Genomic DNA, 23,910 nt, shown 5'->3' with positions numbered 1-23,910 from the left:
TATACGCGCGGCAAGACGGGTGGAGCTACTTTTTCTCAACCCCCATCTCGCCGCGTTTCATTGTAGTATTCCGCTAGCACTAGAGTATGATACACTTCCTCTTGTCTCAAAATAATGAGTGCAGATATGATGTAGAACGCGGTTGAACGTGATTCATATAACTTAGTATTAGATGACATGGTCGTTTTATCTCCACAATAGGTCTACTTGAAAATTAAATTTACTGTTGAAATATTTAGGAAAGATTCTCTGAAAGCGGCTACAAAGTAACTATTTAGTAACAATGAAAAATTGGTGTCTCAGTACGGTCTCCACTCTGTCGCCTCCCGATGCGGATAATCGATTTGTGGGCGAGGCGGTGTAATAAATAAACATTGCGTCCTTGTTAGTGTCCCGGCAGCGGAATGCCACAGTTCGAATTACTCTCACTGTGGTAGTTCATTGAATATTTATGTCCTATTTTATATACATTCTATTTTATATACTAAAGCGTATGATTCCGATCGAATCATCAATAAGATCCGTAGACGGAGGAAAGTAACGGACATGATCCAGCGGACTAGTTGAAGTGGCATTGGGCAGGACAAGTGGCGCGAAGAACTGATAGCCATTGGGGCTTAAAATTCTGGAGTGGAGACCATGGACTGGCAAGCGTAGTGTATGACATCCACCTACAAGGTAGACGAACGACCTTAACAAGGTCGTTGGAGCACGTTGGCAATAGGCCGCTTCCAATTGGTCCCATTGGACAACTATAGAAGAGTTTTACGTCTAGCAGTTAACGTCTTACGACTAAAACGATGGTAACGGTGAAAATGTATTTAGTGGCAGATTTTAAAATATTTGTGAATATTAAACTAGCCCGCATCTTTAGTATTTTCGATAACAAATTAAAAAGTTTAACATTTTTATCAATGCTTTTAATTTAGCTGCAATCCGCGTTTATAAAATAAGGAAGGAAACGTCTGTGAAGTCCACATCGCCGACAAAGTCAAGGAAATCTTATTAAAAAGGTAGGAAGTTGCTTAACGATTAATGAAAGGATATTTCAATTTACGCTACTTAATAAATTTGTATTATAATTGATTGAAATCCTGTCAACATTGCGTTTTTTATATTAACAACATATTTTGTTTACAATTCACAATCCACAAGTGCAAAGGAAGGATTTCACAATCTTTTGAAAATGCACTATATGTATACATGAATATTTGTATGTATATAATATCATAAATACTTATGATTTTTTACATGAAAATACCAATTTAATGTAATACTTGTTAATGTTGTATTTAATAGTTGTATTTAAATAGCTGGACCACAATTCTCGGTCGTTGATCGTCTAGTCGGTTGCAAAATTTTAATTTGTTTTGTTTCTTCCATTCATACAATATCTGATAAAAGTAATTAACGATACGGAATAGTAATAGGCTAATCTCATAAAGAACAACTTGTTTGGGTGAATGTAATATTTTAATATTTCCCAGGTATATTTAATAGCATTTGTTTTTACTCGTATATAGTCATATGACTATACTAGTCTCTCTTTCTCTTTGTTTAAAGTAATTCGCAAAACAGAGTGGTCCCCGGACTATAAACATGATTTTGAAACTAATTCTTTACCGACTATGATAATTTTTTTCATATATATGTTTTATAAAAAGCATGTTAAGTTGTAAATACTTACAGTACATAAATTACTCATCAATCTTTTTTAAAAAGCTTTATTATAAAAGCGCTATGAATGTACAGAAAGTGGCCTTAATAGCGAGCGTAACTTTCTATAGTTCGACTTGTACCAGATACGAGATAAATGATGTAAAGGAAACATTAATGCATATCGATTAAGTCCAAACGATTCTTAAAAAAAAAACACCTAGAGTTGTCCGATATAAAGTTGTACAAGTGATAATTAACACAAAGCCTCTATTTATTTAATGCACGCATGTCGTCGTTTAGTTTGCTTTACTGTACTGGCTTCTTGACCTAGTCTACGACTCATATAAGTTATTAAGCTATATAGTTTTCCACTAGTCAACACTCAGTGTGGCTATCTGCGTGGTGAAATTACGGCCCATTCTGTCACTCTTAGAGGAGGTTTGTGTTCCACCAGTGGGAACATTATCAGGCTGAGAACAAGATTTGACTAAACAATGCAGGGTTATAATAGAAAATCAGTGTTTCACCCAATAGTCACTCACACTACGTCTACATATATTAATTATATGTGCTGAAATATTTATTGTTAATTATATGTGAGAAATAAATATCTCGTCAATGTATTACAGGTTTTTAACAGGTTGTCAACGGAAATATCGCCGAATAAAATATTTTTAATTTTTTACGTTTTTTAAAGACCAACATTACTCTAATACGCTTATTATATCGCTGTTATACGCTTATTATACGCTTATTATATCGATATTATTATATCGCTATATATTCTACAATTTAAGTTTTTTAAGAAGCAATTTCGTCTACTAAACATAGTTTACTCCCCAGATTTCACTATCGCCAATAGGTATACAGTGCTAGAACTTGAAAAGGTCAGCAAAGATAACTCCACAACGTTTATTGTTACGGTTTACTATTTCCATTATTGGAATCTAATTACAATTAGCTTAATAAATATCCTTTGGATAGTTCTACAGGTCGAGTATTCAATATAGACCAACTCTAAATTTTTTATACATATGCTTAACATACTTTCTGCGATCTAGTGTACGGTGGACCATAGAAAATTATAATTATACCAATTACTTAAGATTTTCTTTGTTATAAATACGGTATTCATCTGTGAAGAATATGTCGCGGGATATAAGAAATGATATAATTATAAGGTGCAGAGTTGAAAAACTTTGAGGGAGGCCTATGTCCACCAGTGACATTCTGTGGCTGAAATGATGATAATGATTATAATTAAATCTTTCATATTACTATGGTTTGTAATAATGGAAAAATTAAACAGTACCTACAATGAACACTTCGTAAATCTTTTTTAAATACGTTACGTAAAAAGAATTCATTTTTTATTTAATGACAAAACTGTGTTGTATTCAATGTGAATCTTTTGTTTTGTATCAAAGCCCAAGTTAGCCGCGGAGTAGGTCGTTCAAAGTTTAGACCGAAGATCTACATGTCAACCCAGTTTGAACCATCGTCGGCAGTCGGTCGACTTGAACCGTTGCGCGGACACGCTTAACTGTTTTGAATCGGGTTTATTATTATAGTTAGCAATATACGCGGTGTGCGGGTCTCGTCCGTGTCCACGGGGATCAATCTCGCACTTCATAATTACTGTAAATGTGTTTAATGGCCGTCGTTTTAGCGTTTTTGCATTTAGTTAAAGTTTATTCTGTAACGTTTTCTGAGTTGCATATTTTTAGTTTATTGAGTTATAGTATAGATAGAGTGTGTATATATCATATCGATGTTTAAAATGTATACTCTACCTACTGTTTTATTTAAACAATTTTTCTCTATACGGAATATATTGCCAATATAACATCTATTTAAAATAAAATCTTTATAAAAGGTGTTGAAGTGTTTTTTTCTTTGTATTGTTAATTAATTTATAAAATTCATTCAAGTAACCCTACAGAATGTTGGTACAAGAATCTTCCGCCGACGTAAGTTGTACTGCTCTGGTATGCGTTACCACAGGTTGGTCACGCGGGGGTACATGGAAATTTTATTTATAATGGCGGAAATACCGACAAGTTAAAAAGGTAATTTATATAAAGTTTATTATTTACTCCTGTTCTATTCTTGTTAATTTTTAATATGCCAAAAAATATTCTGGCTAAATTATATTCCTATAAGAATTAAAGTTTAAAAACATGGATTTTTTAATAAACGCGGAACGTATCTTGCGGATAGAAATTTATGAAATATATTTTTAGCTAGTTGCTACTTGATAAAATGCATATTTGTAACAAATTCTCCAGTCTCACAAGTCTTATGGAACCGAAGATATGGTGAGGAGTCATAACATAGGCATTAATTTTAAACTACATATACTAAACTATTTGTGTTTTAAAATGAACCTTATAATCAAGGAAATTACTTTGAGTGTTAAGGTTTTAAAATATTAACAAATTTTTATGTGGAGCTATAGATTTATCAGGATAGGGTTTGAAAAAATTATATGATTATTAAGTGGCAGGGAAAACAAAACATGTTGGGAAGCACTACTTTACTATAACTAACACGTAAAATATTCAAAATAGAGTACACCAACATGTGTTAAGAATACATTATGGAAATTCGCAAAGGTTAGGATGGGAAGCAGCGCGTCGAACGGTACTGTCCGACATGCCGTGGGCGACCTGGTGACCGCAGCTGTGGGTCGACCGCACACCGCTGCCCGACGCCGGCCTTGTTTATGCACCTATGCTATAATTTCACAGCTCTTTGAGCTCTATGTGTCTAATAAATTTTTGCAACATCTTTAATATTTTATATAAAATAAAACTAAAATAATCAGTAAAAATGTTATAATGTTTAACTGAAAGTTTGGCAAAGCTTTTCTACAATAAAAATAACAAGCAGTTCTATATTTTGCACCGTAATAATTTGTTCGCTTTGATTATGCATTGTCTTACAAAGTTGCATTCAACTGGTCACTGTGAACGTGACTTCATAATATGGAATTATTTGATTAAGTACGAACCGTGGTTAGGCCAGCGGGCAATGTACTTTAATTGTTAATACAATTATTAATAAATTCAAAAAACTTAGTAATCTAAGGCGTACGAACTGTATTAAAAACATTTACAACGTCAGTTTACTGTTTCAACCCAACAATCACTATTTCAATTGTATGACGTCCACCTCTAGACATAGGCCTCCACTAAAGATTAACAATGTGACGGGTTAGAAGCGGTCTGCATCCGACGTCTCCTGTCGACCTTGACAAGGTCGTGTATCCAATTTGTGGGTGGACATCCTACAATGCGTTCGGGGTCTTTACTCACACGTCATGTGACTTGTCCACTGGCACTTCAACTTGCTAATACACGGGGCTATGTCGGTCAGTTACCTTCGAGCGTTTATCGATCTCCTTATTAATTAATCTTAAATAGGTTTTCATTTATTAGAAAAAAAATTTCCAATTAAGCTGATATTAATATATTAATAATAATGATACACTTTATTTTACATTTAAGCAACATCTGATAGTAGGAATAAATTAATTCCAAATTTTTTCATATTTTTTTAATTAAAATGAATTATGTAATAGGTGCCAATGAAAGTGTAAGCGTGTGATATATAAACACTTGTCAACAAAACCGCATGTATTGCGTGGGAAAACGTAGTAATTAATGAATTCTACGAGTGCATCTTTACTGGATGCAACGAGAAACGGCAAAAACTCGTGTGCATTCGCCGCCCGGTTATGGACTCGGATGATGAAACTTGTTGGCGTTAAGTAAACTGTAAGCGAATTATTTAGAATAAATAGCGTTGAGTCATTCAAAATTAAGTTCATCATTATCATCATTTCATCCGTAAGACGTCCACTGCTGGACATAGGCCACCTCTGTAGATTACCAATAAGACCGGCTAGAAGCAGCCTGCATCCAACGTCTTGCGACGACCTAAACCTGTATCCACCTGTATAAATGTAATTGTAATAATAACATACATAATTTATAATTAGGATTTTTTTATACAGCTATTGTTTACCTTAATGTTAGTGTTTTAAATCGACGTATTTCTTTAAGTTTTATTCAGGTGATAACGCGATTTCTATCCATTGTTCATGTAAATCGCAGGTACGTTGCCAAGTGTATATCGAAAGTTGGTCATTAGTCGTAACACTGCTGCGAAGGCGTTCATAGCCGGGAATCGTATTTGGTCGGCCGCGGACCGGTTCCAAACGACCTTGCGACGCACGTTCACTCGCCGATCTAAACATTGAGGCTTCGTAGCTTTTGTCAATCGATTGCTTTTGTTTTTGTGACGCGAAGGCGTTCAAAGGCGTGTCTATTTACTTTTTGTGGATATTGATATTTTTTTTTGTTAATGAAGGCCATTTTCAATAGTACGTCTTTTCTTATTACAAAAAATTCTCTTTCTAAATTTGATGTTTTTGTAATCGAAAGTGTTCGTCTATGACTGAGAGGCCTACTCTAAGTTTTGTAGCACAAAATCCTTCAGAACACCTTGTATAGTAGGACGATATTTCTCTAAGGGATGAATTGGTATATTTATCCAGAAAAAGGATAGAGATATATTGATGGAAAATCGTCATAACTTCATTGTAATGGTATGAATAGTATGGGTATGTTATATTATGTATTAATTGTATATTAAAGTACATTTTATACCCTCTTATTTACATGTGTTTACTTGTAATTAGATAAGTTAAATGTAGTATTTGGTATTGAAATGTAGCATATTAGTATTTAACATGTTTTGTATTATTTTTTATCATATTTACACACCTGTCCAATTGTTGACTATGCATCGCTCTAGATTGATAGGTAGAGAATGCTTTTGAGGCACTAAGTACGCACTGCTTAGAGGCTTACGTGCTGCTGTTGTATTTACCTCGAAGGCCTCTTGCAATATCAACACATCCAGTAGATCGTTCACTATGATTATTTACTATATACTTATTTATTTATTTTAAATTTCTCCAACACATTACATTCAGTAAACGTAGTATAAAAATAGTTATGTTCTGATTCATTACCCATTCACAGGAGTCATGACATCTTTTATGAAGATGATGCATGCGCCCAAAATTTAACCTGAAAACAAACAAGAAATTTACAAAGTATCAAAATTAATATACCTAACAACTGAAATGTTTCAACTATGTCTTTGATGTGTTTATCATGAAAAATATAGGTTAGAGTCTCGAAATTAGAGAGTTGTGCCCCAGATACGTTCGATAGAGAAGAGGTCAGGACGTGTCCGTAAAAGACTTTTTGGGAACCAGGTTCCAAGGGCCAATGTTTGTGTTTGTACATACTCTACCAAACTTTTTTACTACTTGTATACTGCAATCTACACTGGTTTATCTGCGGTTCGTTTCCTAAGTATGTTACAATGGGGCGCTTAAATATGCAGCAAGTTAATTGTGTGTAAAAATTTCTGTGTGGTTCTGAGTATGATTCCGTCACTTGAAATAAAATCACCGGCCTAGTAAGACATGTCCAAGTTACGTGTCGTGATGGCAATGTGATCGCTGGAGGTAAGTTGATTTTTGTTTACGACTGAAAATTTTCATGATTTGTTAACACTTGTACCTACGAGGCATTATTAATGATTGTAATGAACTAGTTTAAAAATTTACGTTAGGCGTTGAATTACAAACTTAAATGAAACTAGATAACTTTTTAGTCAATTCTGGGGGGACAAGACGTGCATAAAATCTGTTTCCTTATTCGTACGCTATTTTTAAAATAACAAAAACTTCTCTGTATATTATTATTCAAACATCTCATCATCATCACCAGCATAACAGCGACAGGACGTCGAATACTGGATATTGGCCCTTCCTACAGAATTCAGATAAGACTGGTTGGTAACATCCAACGCCATTTAACAACCTTAACTACATTGTCTGCCTACCTTGTGGGTTTCTACCTTGCGCCGTGCTTACCGGCCTGTATTTCCACTCCAAGAAATTTAAGACCACAGCGGCCATCTGTTCTGCGCACTACGTAGCCTGCCCGCAGTGAACACAGTTCAACTTGCCAATTCGCAAACTTCGCTAAATTATAACTATCTGCTATTTTATTAATATCGTCAAAGCGATGAATTTTCTAACACGCACTGTTTTTACAATGTGATTTTCAAAACTAAACATGAAAGATATCACCGACTCCTGCTGTCAAAAGACTGCGTCCTTACCATACAAAATGACTTTATCAGTCCATCGCTCTGCTCTTTTTTTGGATGTATCATGTACTATGCTACATCGTTATATATAAAACTGTTTACTGCAAATGGTCATTAAGACAATAACTTGCTAAAAGCCATGTAAAGGAAAAAATTTTGCTAAAAGGTCTTTAATTTAACACAATTTATTTTCTTTTTTCGTTTTACTTTTGTTGTAGAATTTATCTAAATAGATATTCTTAGAAACAAGACTCACAGAAGCGTGTTGATTTGCAAGATCGTGTTGATCGATGATGAGTATCGTTATTGCTTTTATCATAATCCGTGCAAGTAGCATCATTACTTTTCACGTAGTGCCATTGACCTTCGGTTAAAGTAAATCACCTTGAATTACTTCTATTGTCGCTATGCAACAGGTGTTTCAGGTTGTTTGTTCAGTCTGACGCACGGGGACATGTGGACGTGCTCCGCACGCCAGATGGCGTCGTATTTGTATGGTTTCGCGATTTATAGCAGGAAAAAGTGACCACATTTGACATTGCTGCAAATTCATATCCTTGAAAGAACTAACAGTTGGAGATTTAAAATTAATGTAATTGTTACCAAACAACTTGACAACATTCTTTTGTCGTATACTTTTCCTCAGCATGAAATCTCTAATGACCAGGGAAGCTGACCATGTCGTAGAAAGCCTTTCTTCTTTAACAACTGCAGCAGAACAGCGCTTTCTATTAACAAGACGCAAATTGTCAAGCAAATCCATGTGCAAGAGTGTTGCTTTCGCGAAAGCGACGCGTCGCTTAATACGCATGCGTCAAGCCAGTCGCTCACGGCCGTCCGGTGAGGCCGCACGCGTTGTGTCTATGACATTCTCGATTAAATAGTAATAAATTATTATTTCACGATAAAATCTCAAGTGTTTTAGTGAGCAAAGTGAAAAAAGCGAACATTCTGTGTTTGAACACTTGGAGACTTACCAAGGTTAATAGTGCTAGTGTTGCAAAAACCGGAGGATCTCGAGTGTTTTTACCGCGGAGATCGTCACGGATGTTGACTCTTTTTTATCATCGGTTTGCATCATTATTGTTTACTTGATACCGCGATTAACTTTAATATAATTTAAACAAACCTAGTCTCTACATTGCTCTGTAAATATGGAATTTTAAATTTGAATAACCTGACAACGCACTATGATTCATTCGGCCATCATTTAATCCTAGTAATTACCTTGAGCAAAGTATCAAATACATTAGAGGTGGACAACATAGCAGGTGAAATTAACTCTCAGAAGTTTTAATTATCTAAACATCTATTGTGCTTCTTATTTTTGTTGAGACAATGGTAATTACTCGACTGTCTCCTCAACACCTCTTTTTTTTAAATAACTTTCCTTTAAGTTTTTTATTCTTTACTTTTAAAGCAAAAAGTTTTTATGGAATGATGATATTTTTGATCGATATTTCTATCGCATTTCTCACGCATTTCATTCATGTCAGTTTTTATCAATTGATGTAGAGATAAAAATATTCCTATCAAACCGGTTTAACAAATTTATCATGTGAATTTTTTTATAAATTCTGTACACTTATTGGATAAGATCTCATTACTTTTAGTCTGGATTAATTGTAATAATCAACTAAAAATGTAATTTTTTTTTGAAAAATATTTTTTCTTTGATTTGATTTAATTTTGATTTTAATTACTTGCTTATTAACTTCGTTGCTTAGATATTGCAATTAGCTCTCTACCCGGAATTTTTATTAAACATATTTTATAAAGGTTAAAGCAACGTAAATATTATCACCAAAGTTGTAATATAGATTTGTTTAAATGTTTATACTTAATTTATCATTATGACTTCTTTTATGCAACATTTAGCAATCGGATATTATTTTTTTTGTTTCATATTTCCAGCAACTTCTTTACGAATGTCGAACTTCGACAATGAAACACACTTGTATTTTTTGCAATGTCAGATAATGAGACAGTTTAGTTTCACGACTGAATAATAAATAACAAGTGCTCACGAAGTTTTTGCTATCGCGATTTTAATTCTTTGCGCGTTAGTGAATAATATCATAGCTGATAAAACCTGCATTTTTGTATGTCGGAACTTGAGATAGATTCCAGGGCCATCGGAGACGGAAGTTGGTTTTTACACAATTCGCGCCGGAGGCTATAACAACGCTAAAAGATTGAATATGGTTTCTCTATAGTTAAAATGTTAAAGCTAAAATTATCATAAAGTAATAATATTACTTTTACAGTGTTTGTATTTATTTCACTGTTTGTAATGATACCAACAGCATCATAATAGCGTTTCAACTATAGTTTTTTTTATTAAGTTTTCTGCGAATACTTTTTGTAATAAGATTACAGATAATAGTTTATTTATCAAGAAGTGTTTAATTATTCGCACGTGTTTTATAACCGACCAGATTATGCTTCCAGTTACGTTATTGCACGATTGTTCTTTATTTATTATTTCTAATAATAATGCTAACGATACAAATAGTAGAAATCAAAATTTTCGATAATTTTATTGCGTTGTACGTTGAATATGATTTATTTGATTTCTGTTTTTTTGGTGACAGTGTAAGTTTTCTGAAGGTAATGAGAAGGCATTCAAAATTCAATCTCAGTATCGACTTCCAGGCATAAGTATACCACCAGTCGCTTTTAATAAAAACATGAGAACTGTTAGTTGCAAATAACCTTACACTCCAAGTTTAACCGTCAACAGTTTTTTAATCCGCAAAGTGCGTCACTTGTGACACTTCTATATGATAAAGGAGCGTGTTCTCGTTTATGCGGAAACGAGCGTCCTTGTGTACGGGTCGATAGCGCTTACGTGTAATACAAATACAATCTTATTATTCCGCACAAATGAACACATTTATAATCACACTGTAAAATTTATGTACAACGTAAAGTAACATTCATGGCCTTCATTGATAAATTTCGTTATTATCATTTACCCATAAGACGTTCATTGCTTGACATAGACCTCACCTGTAGGTTTAAAATGAGACTGGTTGGAGGCGCCTTCCTTAACAAGGCTGCGTTTTTCGATCCGTGGTCTCTACACCAGAACCTCACGACCCGAGCAACCATCTATTCTGTCTGATATTTGTCTGAGATATGACGGTTACTTTCGACATCTCTACTGATTTCGCCATTTATGATTCGAGCTCGTAAAGAAATCTTTAGCATAGTGCTCTCCAGAATTTGTTCAGTTCCTGCTAGCTTGCCAATTTGGTCCTTAAACGCCAATGAAAAACCTTATATTTTCAATTCGAATTTTGAGACAGAATCTCGCATCCAATCTTATCGTTCTGAGACATTGCGCACCTCATTAGTACAGTAATGTTTGAAAATAGATATAAGCAAAGCATCATTACTGACAACGGCTTTTGCAAAAGAGACAACCAATTTATGAAGCAGTAATAAAACGTGTAGTTTACATTGAAATATTTGCTGACATAATGAGCAATGACCCATAGTCTCTAAGAATCTGCAGTTAAGCATTCTCGTGTTTTTGTGCAACCTATGTGGGATTAATTACAACTTTGTACAGTTATGTGATGTAGGTACACACGTGTTTAGCATAATTTACATGTATTGATGTAACATTTTAAAATAATCCCATATGACTATTAAGTACAATATGTAACAATAAAGTATGACAATATTTTAATAAGTGCAGGTAATGTTAAAAACGTTTCAAGTTTTCCAGAACTGTAAACTAACATGTGATTGTAAAAACAATATGTATGGTAAATAGTCGAATCTTTCACGAAAAACACCAGGTTTATTATGTAAGTTTCAAAATATTAATACTTTATATATTGCACATACAACTTAGGTTCAATTTTATATGAAACACAAATATAATATTCTTTTAGACGTACCGAGTATGAACCAAGAAGACATAGTAATGGAGCGTAGTAAATGTTGACTTATGATCCGGAAATGATTTATGAAGATTATATAGATTGCTATTAGTTACCCCAGTTCGCCTACCATTTCTTCCTTAAGCCAAGCAACTGGGGATTTCTATTGATGATTCAGAGTTCATCGAACTTTTTTTCTCATTAATAATTACGTGATAAATATTTCAAAGAACTATGAAAAGGAAAGCCTCTTAGCCCTGATTTAGATTGGTATGCTTTGGAGAAATATACGCGTGTTATCTTGCAACATTTTACAATATTCACCTGCTTCTTTTTTAACATATAGAACTCTAGAATAATTGTAGTATCCCTACAATGAGAACGATCATCTATTCACCACATTGATAATATTCACCTGTCATTTAATATGGTCTATTGGATGTAAGTTTTTATTCTAAACTGTAGGTCGTCTTCTGGTGGATATGATCTATATTCCTTCGACGACTTTTGAAGCTCGTTTGTACACATTATGGGTGGAAATCCTACGATGTGTTTGCTGATCCGTGGTCTCCTTTTGTCCTGGGCCCTAGGGGTCGTCTGTTATTCGCGTTATGTAGCCTATCTACTGCCACTTCAACTTGCTAATTCTCTGTGCTATGTCGGTTACTTTAGTATGCATATCACAGAATCTTTATTTTTATCTAGACAGTACACTAAAAAAATGTGTCTTTAGAATGGTTACCCGTGTAACTACAATATTGATATCAAAGCGAAATTCATGTGTACCATCATATAGTAGCCCAGGTATTACAGTGTTCTACTTTTAAGAGCAACGTAGCAACTGCAAATACTGTGCAAGAAATACGCACTATCATTTGTCTCAAAGTGACAAGTAGGACGCAAGATAAATTATAGGTAGGACGTATAACTCGCTATCACGTTTACTCAGCCTGTCACTTGAGGTACATACGACTAATATACACAGAGAAGTGTATATTAGTCGTAAAGTAAAATTTCTGGTACAAGTTAGAGAAAACTTGTTGTACCAGAAATTTTATTATAGTGAAAAGTTATAAGTTGTATTATTTGATTTTCATGACGTTAAAAGGGGGGTTACATTTTGAAATATGAAACAAGTTAGTAGTAGTTAGTAGGTATTTTTATTCCTTTTTCTTTCTATTGAAATGAGTGAATAAATTGAAAAAAATTGGTACATTGTATGAAATTGTTTCACAAACAAAAAAAAATGCAAGGCAAGTCGCGACATTTACAAACCGTATGCGGTGTCAGTAGGAGGAATAGCACCAATTTGGCTTAAAAGTTTATGATATAAACCTACAAGGTGGAAAAGGTCGTCAGACAAACTGGCCTATAGTTAAACGTTAAACGTGATTAAATTAAAAAAAGAGTCTAAAATTATTATAAAAAACCGATGGATCTTTTCCTACAACCCATATTGTACGCCACGTGCTTGTAATATTAATATATTACAATTATTGCACGTATTCAACGCTAACTATCATCTGGTAACAGGTACTCAGCTCACGTTTGCAGTACTTTCGTGCACCGTTGTACAATTCTCTTAAGTAATGCAGTTGCATAAAACTAGCTTGCGTTTCGAGTGACTGTCATAAATATCGAAGTGAGTTGTTATAATTTAAATGGCGTAATTATCTATCGTGACATAGTAACGATACCTGTAAAAGCATTTTGATCAGTTTGTTTGGCTTTAGAAATTTATTGAAACTACAATTCAGTTTTACTCCGTCACAAAAAAACGCATTGTAGCATTAACTAAGAGGCGATTCGAAATAGGCATGTTTAATGTATAGAAGAGTTATTATCATCATCATCACTTCAACCCTAGAAATTCCAATGCTGAACATAAGCCTCAATCATAGATTGCCAATAAGACCAGTTGAAAAAGACCCGTATCCAGCATTCTCCTTTACTTTTTTAAAGTTATCTGTCAAGTAGTAGCTATACATCACTATAATAAATGTTTGCAAAGTCTACAAAAAAACATTTCATGTTGCAATCTTTACTAAGTAACTTAATATCAGTGTATTGATAGATATAAGATCAATAATAATTAATTCAAACTTAAAAATTACACATAACCATTTAAGCATTTATTGGTTATATAATGATACAAGATATATCTATGTTAATATTAAACCTTATGAAATATTCAGTTTCTGTGTAAGCCTCTAAACACTATTTCGAAATAACTCGTACGCTGTAATTAAAGTCTGTAGTTTACGATATAATTCCGCAGGTAGAGGGTCCGATTTCCATGCAACAACCGGGACCGGAGTCTTTGTCTTTTGCCGGATATTAGTTGTGAAAATTCAACAAATATTTAACACATGTTTACATTTATAGCTTCGATTACATATATTATGTCCTATGGTCTATACTATTGTATTTGACTATATTCGACAAATCACACGCGCACATCATCCTTACTACTATATCATCACCAATATAATTTGGGCCGTAGAACGTACACTGCTAGACGTAGGCTAGGCTTCCCTCATAGAGTTCTATTTTAGACCAGATAGAAGCGGCCTATATCCAGTGTCGTCCGCCGTCCTTAACAAGGACATCTACCCACTTTGAGTGTGGACGTTCTACAGTTCGCTAGAAGTAGTCGGTGGTCTCAACTCCAGTACCTTAAGTCTAATGGAAACCTGTTCTGCGCGCTATGTGGCCTGCTCTCTGCAACTTTAACTAGCAATTCAACAGCTGGGCTATTTCGGTTATTTTGATTGATAGATTGATTTTTGTCATACATTACAACTTACATTCCAAAACTTTTTACAGTAACAATAGGTTGATAGGCGATCGATTGATACTCGATAAGTGTTTAACTTTACTGTTCGGGTACACTTTTCGGGAGCGCCGAACTACGGAGTTGCTCGGTTGCTATTAAACCTCCAGGTTTTCATGATTTTTAAAATGTGCTAACATCTGCTTCTCAATTGTAGCCGATTCCAAACTCGTATGGTAAGATTGGTGCCTGAAACTGGAAATGTAAATGGCGCTAAAAAACCAAACTATATCGTATGTTCTGTAAAAAATCATTATTAGAAAAATAACTACATGAGATTCGAATAATAAGTCAATAATAAGAAACAATACAATATGTTGTTCGAATAGCATTACGTAATAGTTTTTTTTGTATTTAATTTATCTTATTATGTAAAAGATTATAAATTATTAAGCTTAGTCTCGTAAAAAACACCTTTCTCTTATTTGCATAAGAAGCCAATGATATAATTCTATGAAATGAGTGAAACACTCGCGGGCGTGTTTTTAAATTCTGACTTTGTAATTATAAAGAATTAACCTAAGAGCGGAATTTTCATGCGCTTCCTCTTGGCAGTAAAATTATTTAGTTGTCCTTCACGATATAGAGCAATAAACGGGAAAAGGGACAATGACAAAAGATTATCAGTCATTATACGATTTATGAAAAGTACTTTGCTCGAGATTACTAGGATATCAAGTTAGGAATTGTATCGATAAACATCGGATAATCGTAGAGGAGATCCTTAGACGAAGGTTCTGGATTGAAGAAGACCACGGACCAGCAAGGGCAGCGTTGGGCGTCTACTCGCAAAGCGGCCAGACGATCTTGTTAAGGTAGTTGGAAGACGGTGAATGCAAGCCGCTTCCATCCGGTCCTATTGGAAATCTATGAGAGAGACCTACGTTCAACAGAGATGTTCTACCAATAAAATTACGCTGATGAAAATAGGTCATCACACGACCCTGTTAAGGTCGATGAAGATAGATGCTGGTCGCTTCCAACTGAACCTTTTGGAAATCTACCTAAATAATCTAAATAAGTTCTATGTCAAGCTTTGACAACCTCAAATTAAGCTTTTTTTTTTTAAATGACGATACAGTTATTCCTGCCCATTTAAAAATGCCTTGGGATTTTAAATGATAGCTGCAAAGCACTTAAAAACCTAACAGCAATGTTTGCGTACTTTTGCATCCCATAAGAAAAATAGGCTTTGCTTTAGTATCCTCTAAGAACTTACACAGTCTCAAGAAAAAAAAAATACAAATATTATGAGAAATACTGTAACATATCAAACTTTCAATAATCTTTTAAAGCGTAAAAGTAAAAGTCTACGCGGTTTTAAATTAGTCACAATATAATCATAATTTATTTAGATGTGACGAACAAACTTGATTTGTAGGATGTCGGAAACCAGATTCATAAATATGTATTAATATGTATAAATAATTACATAATCGACATAAAATTATGTGCTAAATTATCTTTAATTCTATTGCAAGTTGCTATCATCATAGACATATAATGGATACACAAAATTAAAAAGAAATGTTTACCATTGTATTTCATTTTTGTTTATATGCATTTTATTATTCATGAAATTATCTGAATTGTTTTCGTTCAGTGACTTTGGTATCAAAAACAATTTCAACTGGTACATAAAATAATTGTGATATTATTTATTACCTTTTACTTATTTATTATCTAGATCTCTTTATCTACTAGAGACAAATAGAAAAATAATTGTACAGGTGACGTAAACACAAAACTGATAGCATTCATATAAACATAATTACCTTGTCCTTTTAGTTGCGCTAACCTGTTTTTAATAAAATACAAAGCAGGTTTGAGTATCTAGAACCAAAACTATCAATTTTACTTGTTTTGATCTGTCGTGCAGGGCATATTTAGTTTATTAATAGATATTGGCCCAGAAGAACTCGGTAGTTTTAATATATTTAATAGTTAAACCAAAACAAAATTCTGTTTATCTTTATGTAGCCTTAAATAAAAATAAATATACCGATAACAATTCGATGCGCTTGCTAGCTTATCGAAGTCGTATTTTTTTAACATTGTAAAATTTACGTTCTTATGTCAAGTACATATGACATTTTATTTGTGACTTTGTACGTATACTTGAATATTTTAAAGCAAACTTCATACTTAGGTACAATAATGGCAATTCTTTTTTGAAATGAAGACCTCGAGGCAGCGTTGTTTCGAAGTTACTTGTCTTATAACAATGTTGTGAAACTAATACTATTGTGTTAAAATACAAATAAACAGAACAGTTAATATTCGTTTTTAACCCTTGAAAATGAAATACGTCATTAGTACGTCTCCTTATCCAATATTTAGTCCTATCGCTATATCGCCTTAATCGATATCCGCATGCTATTTGTTGCACAATCAGTAAACTATATGGTAGATCCAATAATTATAATACTAAAGGTAACAATGTTAGAACAAGAGTATATGAAGCAAATGTGTGGTGAATCGTCTATTTATGATATATAATCAGACGTAGTTTCTTACAAACTAAAAAATTTACAAATTATATTGAATACCAGAATTACCATTCTGAACATATTCTGGCCATTTTATTTATTGTTTCAACCGATAAACCTCCACTGCAAGGCATAGGCCTCCTCCAAAAATATCTATGAGGGGATATACCATAATCGCCACGCTTGGCTGGCGAGATGGCGTTCGCAGTGTGGTACTGTACATAGAAAACGCTGCTGACAATCATCTGAAATCTTTTTTGTAAACTGTAGCAATTCTATATAATCAATGTACAAAGTTTGAATTATGTAAGATTGGTATCCCGAAAATTGAATCCGCGACCGACGATCGCAAGTCCCAGGCCTCTACCGCTGGGCTACCAGTGATTAGCTAGCGAGTTATTTTGGTCATAAATATATAAAACTCTTTATCAGTCAGTATTAAAAATAGTAACAATTCAAAGCTACATTTTTATAAAGATGTTTTAATATATTGTATAATACAAACATTTTCAAACTCCTAAATGACCTACCTTAGTCTGTAGATAGAATTCTTATGTTTGTTTCTATTGACATATTGAAGAGTGATATTAATTGATTGCCCAATCTATTCTACGTGGCTTATTTAGTCATCCCTGTCTTAAAAGAACATGCTGATAGTCGTTGATGCTTTACCTTAAAATTCGTATAACGGCGTTTGCTACTTTTCAAGCTTCTCTACGAAAATATATTGCAAATATTATGTTTAAGTTTTAGAACAATATTAATGAACAAAAAAAAATGGTACGACTAACCTTATTATTTATTAATGTAATATTCTCGTGTGGTAATCGTTTCAATTAATGTTATTGAATATTCTTGGAAACATGCTCGAGTATAGTCTATCATATTTTCATTCGACAATAAAGTATTTTAGTGTTTATTGTGACATTTAATGCAGTTTTAGTAACAGTTTATTGACACTATTAGTAGGTAAGCCCCCCCTCACTTTCACCTCTGTCGCAGTGTCACATGTAGGCTCTGAAACAAACTAAAGCATTGTTAGTTTTTTAGTAAAGTTCACGGACCCTTTCGCTGCGTGAACTCTTGTTAGGGCTAATAGCACTAATATCTCATGAAACAATACAATACAAGCAACAGTCAATTTATTTTTTAAATTAACGGCTGCGATGTATTCTTAAGACCTTTTTATTTCCGATCCTATTTTGGTGGATAAAACGTATAAATATGTTATTGATCTCATTAATTTATCGAAAATATATTCTATTTAGTCGCCAGTAACTTTTATCGAAATTATTCGATCGACTGTATTTCTTCGCAAACGTATAATCGAAATAACTTTATATCAAAGGACAACAGGTCCTATAGCCTTTTTACTGAAAACAATGTCATTTACATGGTACATGTTAAATAAGGTTTGATTTTACTGTATAAATAATTTTTGTAAAATCACTTATTGAAATTTAACTGTAGCGTTACTTTCAACCTTAATGTTTTCATGAAGTTAAAAACAAGACTTTTTATATTACAGGAACTGTTACTTGAATATCATCCTCATACAGAATCTACGTTCAGGTGTTCCTTACAAAACTAATTAGCTCTAACGAAGTCTTTCATCTTACTGACTTTTATTCCACTTGTGACTTAAACGTAGGTAATTATTTTTAATTAAGGAAGTGACGTGATATATTTTCCTGCCATTGCGCAATTATCGCTGGTTGTTTTTTTTTTTTAATTTATCTTTTCATTCGTAACGACGACTTGTGTCAGTGATACCTTATGCATTTTGGTTAACCGTTAAGATATTGAACTAACTTTCAAAGTTAAACTAAAATGTACTAAACTAATAAGTTTAAGAAAATATTACGCTGTCATAAATAAAGGATTTCAAAAGTTAATTAACTGGTCTTGTGCCTTTTTTAGCCCGGTAGTCACTATTTCCCAAAGGCGTTTGTAGATTCTTCAGGTTCTAGGTAGCGGAGCGTAGCCTAGGTATCCCTTTTAAGGTATTGAAGCCTGTGGGTTTCCGGGAGAGCCTTGGGCCACTACATCTTACAATTCTCCGGATTGGAAGGCCGCCGAGTTCTTAGATCACTTTGGCGGACCAAGTATTCATCGATACAATATTATTCTTCATTTTTTACATCAATCTTTTACTATGTGCAACGAAGTTGCTAGAACATAAAAATATAATTGTTTATCAACTATTACTATTACTATTAAAACTATGAGGCCTTTAGCTGGTTCTGTAGGACCTACCGTTAAAATAATAATGATGATTGCGTGTTAATTAGATTATTAGTAAAAATTACAAAAGTGTCCAGTTAAAGTAATCAGGTTCGTTGAATTTTGTTCATTGATCTTTAATATGACATATGTGTGTAATAAATATTTTGACGCTTTATTGAACATTAAGTTCGCCATCTGCTCTTTCTTAAGTAGCACACACAATTCGGGCTGTCAATAGTCTATTTTATCAAAACATTCTTTTAATTAATTCCATGTTTGTTTACGTTAACCGCCTTCAACAGAATGTTAATTTTTTAAAAAAAAATTATGTCTAGAATTTACTTTACTTAGAATAAATTAACATCTGTAGTTTATTAACTAATTTTTATCTTTTTGCATAATTAATTAGGTCTTGTACTAATAGTTTTTGTTTAAACTATTGAAATCAGACCGATAAAGACACATGCCACAATACTGAGTATTTAAAAGTCCTGTATTACGTTAATATTGTATTGTAATGGTAGTACATGTTACTTACCTTCAATAGAACCATTTGTTCATGTCTGTTTAACTTTTATAGCATATAGAGATTATAAAAAAGTATACTCTTATTCTTATATATTATATTTATACGGTAAAATCGCCCGAAATACGTCCAAATTTTTATTTTTATCGATAAATATATTATATATGGTGTACTCGCGCACTTAATACCCTATATGTATTCTCTTGCAGTCATCTCAGAATGTTGACGAAATAACCAGAAGGAATGGGTAAATGTTACGTAAATACAAAACATACAATATATCATATACAATATACGAGTACATTATAAATACCATACCTATTATTTCTACAAATGAACCATACTTAAACAGGAGGATATAGATTACACCTATGTATTATTTAACATACTAGTGACGTGATGTTAATTATGTTATTTTTACAGCCAATTAGCAGAAATAAATTCTTATGACGAGTTAATTCTAAAGAAGAACGCATTGAAAAAAATTACGAGAAGGACAAAGAAGTCAAAACTCGTTTAGGAATAATCGTGGTATTTGTGAACTTTTGAACCGATTTCATTCTAATTTGAAAATCAATGTTCGTATAATAAAAACAAGAGTTAGTAGCAAGCGAAGTGGAAATAACCGACTAACGACAAGTCATTTGAATTGTCCACCGCAGAGCTATTTACAGTTGTTATGTAATAAAGTAATGATTGGCGGGCGTGTTATCATTTCTATTTACGTTCAAAACATGTTATTTACGTTGCGGATCGAATAATAAGTCGGTTTGAACGCTACTGTCAGTCAGCGGTAGTATATAGCATTTAGAACTAATAACGGTTCCCAATATATCAGGGTAAAACGGTTCTCGAAACCTCAAATTGTCATGGAGAAAAGTTTCTTGAAGAAAATACTACGACGGTATAGCCGGTATACATATGATAATTTGTTCTGTGCGAATAATAATGTTAATAAATATAAAAAATAGCTATTTTTATAAGGTTGGAACTAGAAATAAAAATAAGCCTGTTATACCTTTCTCTAGGCTTCATAATCTTTATTTATTATAAAGATTGTGAAGCCTAAATCTTTTGTCTCGTCTACGTACGATATTACAATATATACATAAAATATGTACTCCCATGTGCACTGCCTGAATTATCATGCAATAATTTTAAGAAGCTTATTAATAAGAAACTTGTGTAAAAAATCTTGTTAAAACATAAAGGATTTTTATACCGTGTTATTGAATTAAAGATGCAAGTTAAAGTTTATTATAAGCTCTTAACAGATTAAACTTTGTAATTCACGTAGCTCTAAGCTGAAAGATGTCAATGAAAGAAAGAATCTAATGCAGATTTAAACATGATATAAAATTTAGTAAATAGGAGAATTAAAATTATTTTTAGTAATGAAACGTTATCGTGTCTGTAATGAGTCCTGTCTGCTGATATCAATCATAAAGCAGACATAATGGCGTTCTATAAGGTTCTTGAATTATTCATATTATAGTAAAACATTTAAGGTAGGAACGTGTATTTTCAACAGCGTTTAAAATAATATCGCAGTAGATCAGCGTTGCGGCGTGAGAAGTCGTCCAGATTGGCTCGGACCGGGCCCGCCGTCATCGACCTCAAGCTGCGTTACGTAAATGGGCATTGTTTCGCACTTGTATTAATGACAATCTCAGCTTGGATCGCGCCAATTTACGAAACCAATGTTTCTTTTTCATTTTAAGAATTGTTATTCAAGATTTGTGGAGAGAAATAATAAATTAAGTGATGTCATAATTTTGTTTTCCGTTTACTAATAAGAATGATTTGTCATTGTCATTGAATCGAGAAAAACGCGGTAAAAATTATTTAAAATTTGCGTTAGCAGCTGTTTGAAAGGTGTCTTGTTAAATACAAAGGTATACATTTAAGTTTTTTTAAAGAATCATTTAACACAAGTGTTACCATGTGCGATATAACGGGGATGTTTATGACTTAAGTAAATATTAAGGCGTTGAAAGCATAAAACAGATGTATTGGCTACATGAATATTATCGACATAGTCCAACAGATTTGCGAGATGTAGTGACAGCTGGCAGACCTGATAGCTCGCAGAACAGATGGCCTCTGGGGCCTTAAAGTTCTAGAGTGGAGAACACGAACCGGCGAGCGCAGCGTGTGACGTCCAGACATTGGACAGACGACCTTTTTTATTTCGTCGACATTGGATGCAGGAGTTGTTGAAAATGTAATTGTTAATATTTGTATTAAAAATAAATAAAAAATGTAAATTAACAAAAATATTTAGCGATTCAATGTTTAAGCTATACTGGTAATTGCTTCTATTAGTTTATTAGTTCGTATACAAAGTGTAATAGGTACCTCAATATATATACGTAAACTGGTATACAAAAACACTCTGTTTATTTATGCGATTATATGTATGTGCGTTTAGTACGTTTGTGTGCGTGCGTTCCCACTACAACAATGACCGGACTGGATTTCGTCCGCGGCAACGGTTTTAAATGCAAATTACAACTTTCGTCGCTCGTTACGTATTATTTTATCATTCGTTATGTGTTTCGCGTAAATTTTCAGACGACTGCAGGTCCTTTCTAGGCGGAAGACAAAGGCGGCGCGATCGCGAACGCCGCTTGAATACGTAATGCGAACTTCTCCCGCGATGACATCAAGCTAACACGCTCGGGTTAAGTTGTTCGCACTCCGCTTCAACTTCAATTGTTTTTTCTTATATATTAAGCCAAATCCGTGATGTTTATTTATCACATCACTACAATACTCAGGACATTGCTCCGTACATTAACAGCACCGCATTAATAACGCACGGCCTCACCGATGACAAATTTGAATGATGTAATTTCACATAATAAAATGTATCGAACAAATTTTTGAATATCTTTTTAGTTTACAAATAATCTTATGTTTGTAAATAAAATAATATGAATTTTCTTTCATTTGAATACTCATGGAAAAAGTAGCAGACGCGTCTAAATATTAATGCGTAAATACTATTTACTATCCTAACTGAATAGCCGTGGAGTAAGAATGTTAATTATTTTGGTTCGAAAAATACTGTCTCTCATGTAAATAGATAAATCTGTGTTTGGGATTAGAGTATTTATTAAATGTTTTAGTGGGTACGTCCAAAGTTTTCCCTTTTAGATACGTTTAATTAACACTTACATTTACCTGATGATCGGTTTATAGGATTATTTTTAAAAATGGACAGCAACATTTATCTCGTTAAAAAAATGTTTATGGTTGCCTATGAAATAAAGTATATTTTCTTTACATGTGTTTAATTATAAGTTAATTATATACGCTCTTTTCACGAAAGTATACTTACTTTTAACTGTCAATTTGATCCATATTTATTGCTTAATTTCTATTTCTTTGGTTTTTAACAATGCAATCTGATACATACAAAGATCCCGTGTCTTCTCGTTTTTGTTTATAGTATGGTGTGAGTGTGGTTTATATTCAGACAGGTTCGCGGATGTCTTCCAGACGCGAGACGGCAATTTTTGTTGGCCCGTTAACAGTTCGGTGTCGAAACGGTCGTGACGACTGGCCGACGACCGATTCGTCACGTTACGTCATCCACCGACAGATGGCGCGTTCACTTTCACTGTGCCCATGATGACGCTATGTAAGCTTTATAGACTTTGTCTAGGACGTCCGTTAATTAGAATTAGTTGAAGAACGCTATATCTAAATCGCTAGATAAAAAAAGTTTGCAAAATTGATTTTACTGTTCCTTTAAGAGTTCAAACATTATATGCAACGAAAGTAATTGTGACATTTTATTTGTCTTTCCTCAACTATTCGACATTAATATTTTAGTGTTGTTATCCTAAAAATTGTTCCCCTGACCCGAAAACTTGCGTGTGACACAAAAATTTCTGTTGCAGTATGTAGCCAAGCAATAAATACTGGTATTAAAACCAAAACAGTGCACATTCAGACGTCTTCAAATTAATATTTTGTTTCTTCTCGTTGGATGGTACGTCTACAAACGGTATATTATTTTTTTTTTTTAATTATTTCACTCTTACTATGATATAATATGAAATATATTACATACATAACTCA

General features: G+C 33.3%; 1 protein-coding gene across 3 annotated transcripts in view; it reads left to right on the top strand.

Annotated features, from left to right (window-relative positions):
* siz (Brefeldin-resistant Arf-GEF family protein schizo) overlaps window positions 1-23,910 on the top strand; it is a 224,351-nt gene that overhangs the window by 129,223 nt on the left and 71,218 nt on the right. The window contains exon 1 of one of the 3 annotated variants that reach the window (XM_068768753.1): window positions 8,701-8,924. The exons of the other annotated variants lie outside the window; for them this stretch is intronic. The gene's annotated coding sequence lies outside the window, so the exon portion shown is untranslated. Of the gene's footprint in view, window positions 1-8,700; window positions 8,925-23,910 lie in introns of those variants that run through there. 3 annotated transcript variants of the gene reach the window in all.

This window comes from Battus philenor, unplaced genomic scaffold (assembly GCF_028537555.1).
Source record: "Battus philenor isolate CCGP_79_NKW_IND1 unplaced genomic scaffold, ilBatPhil1.0.hap1 SCAF_26, whole genome shotgun sequence".
Taxonomy (NCBI): Eukaryota; Metazoa; Arthropoda; class Insecta; order Lepidoptera; family Papilionidae; genus Battus; species Battus philenor.
This window is presented reverse-complemented; position numbering and strand designations above follow the sequence as displayed.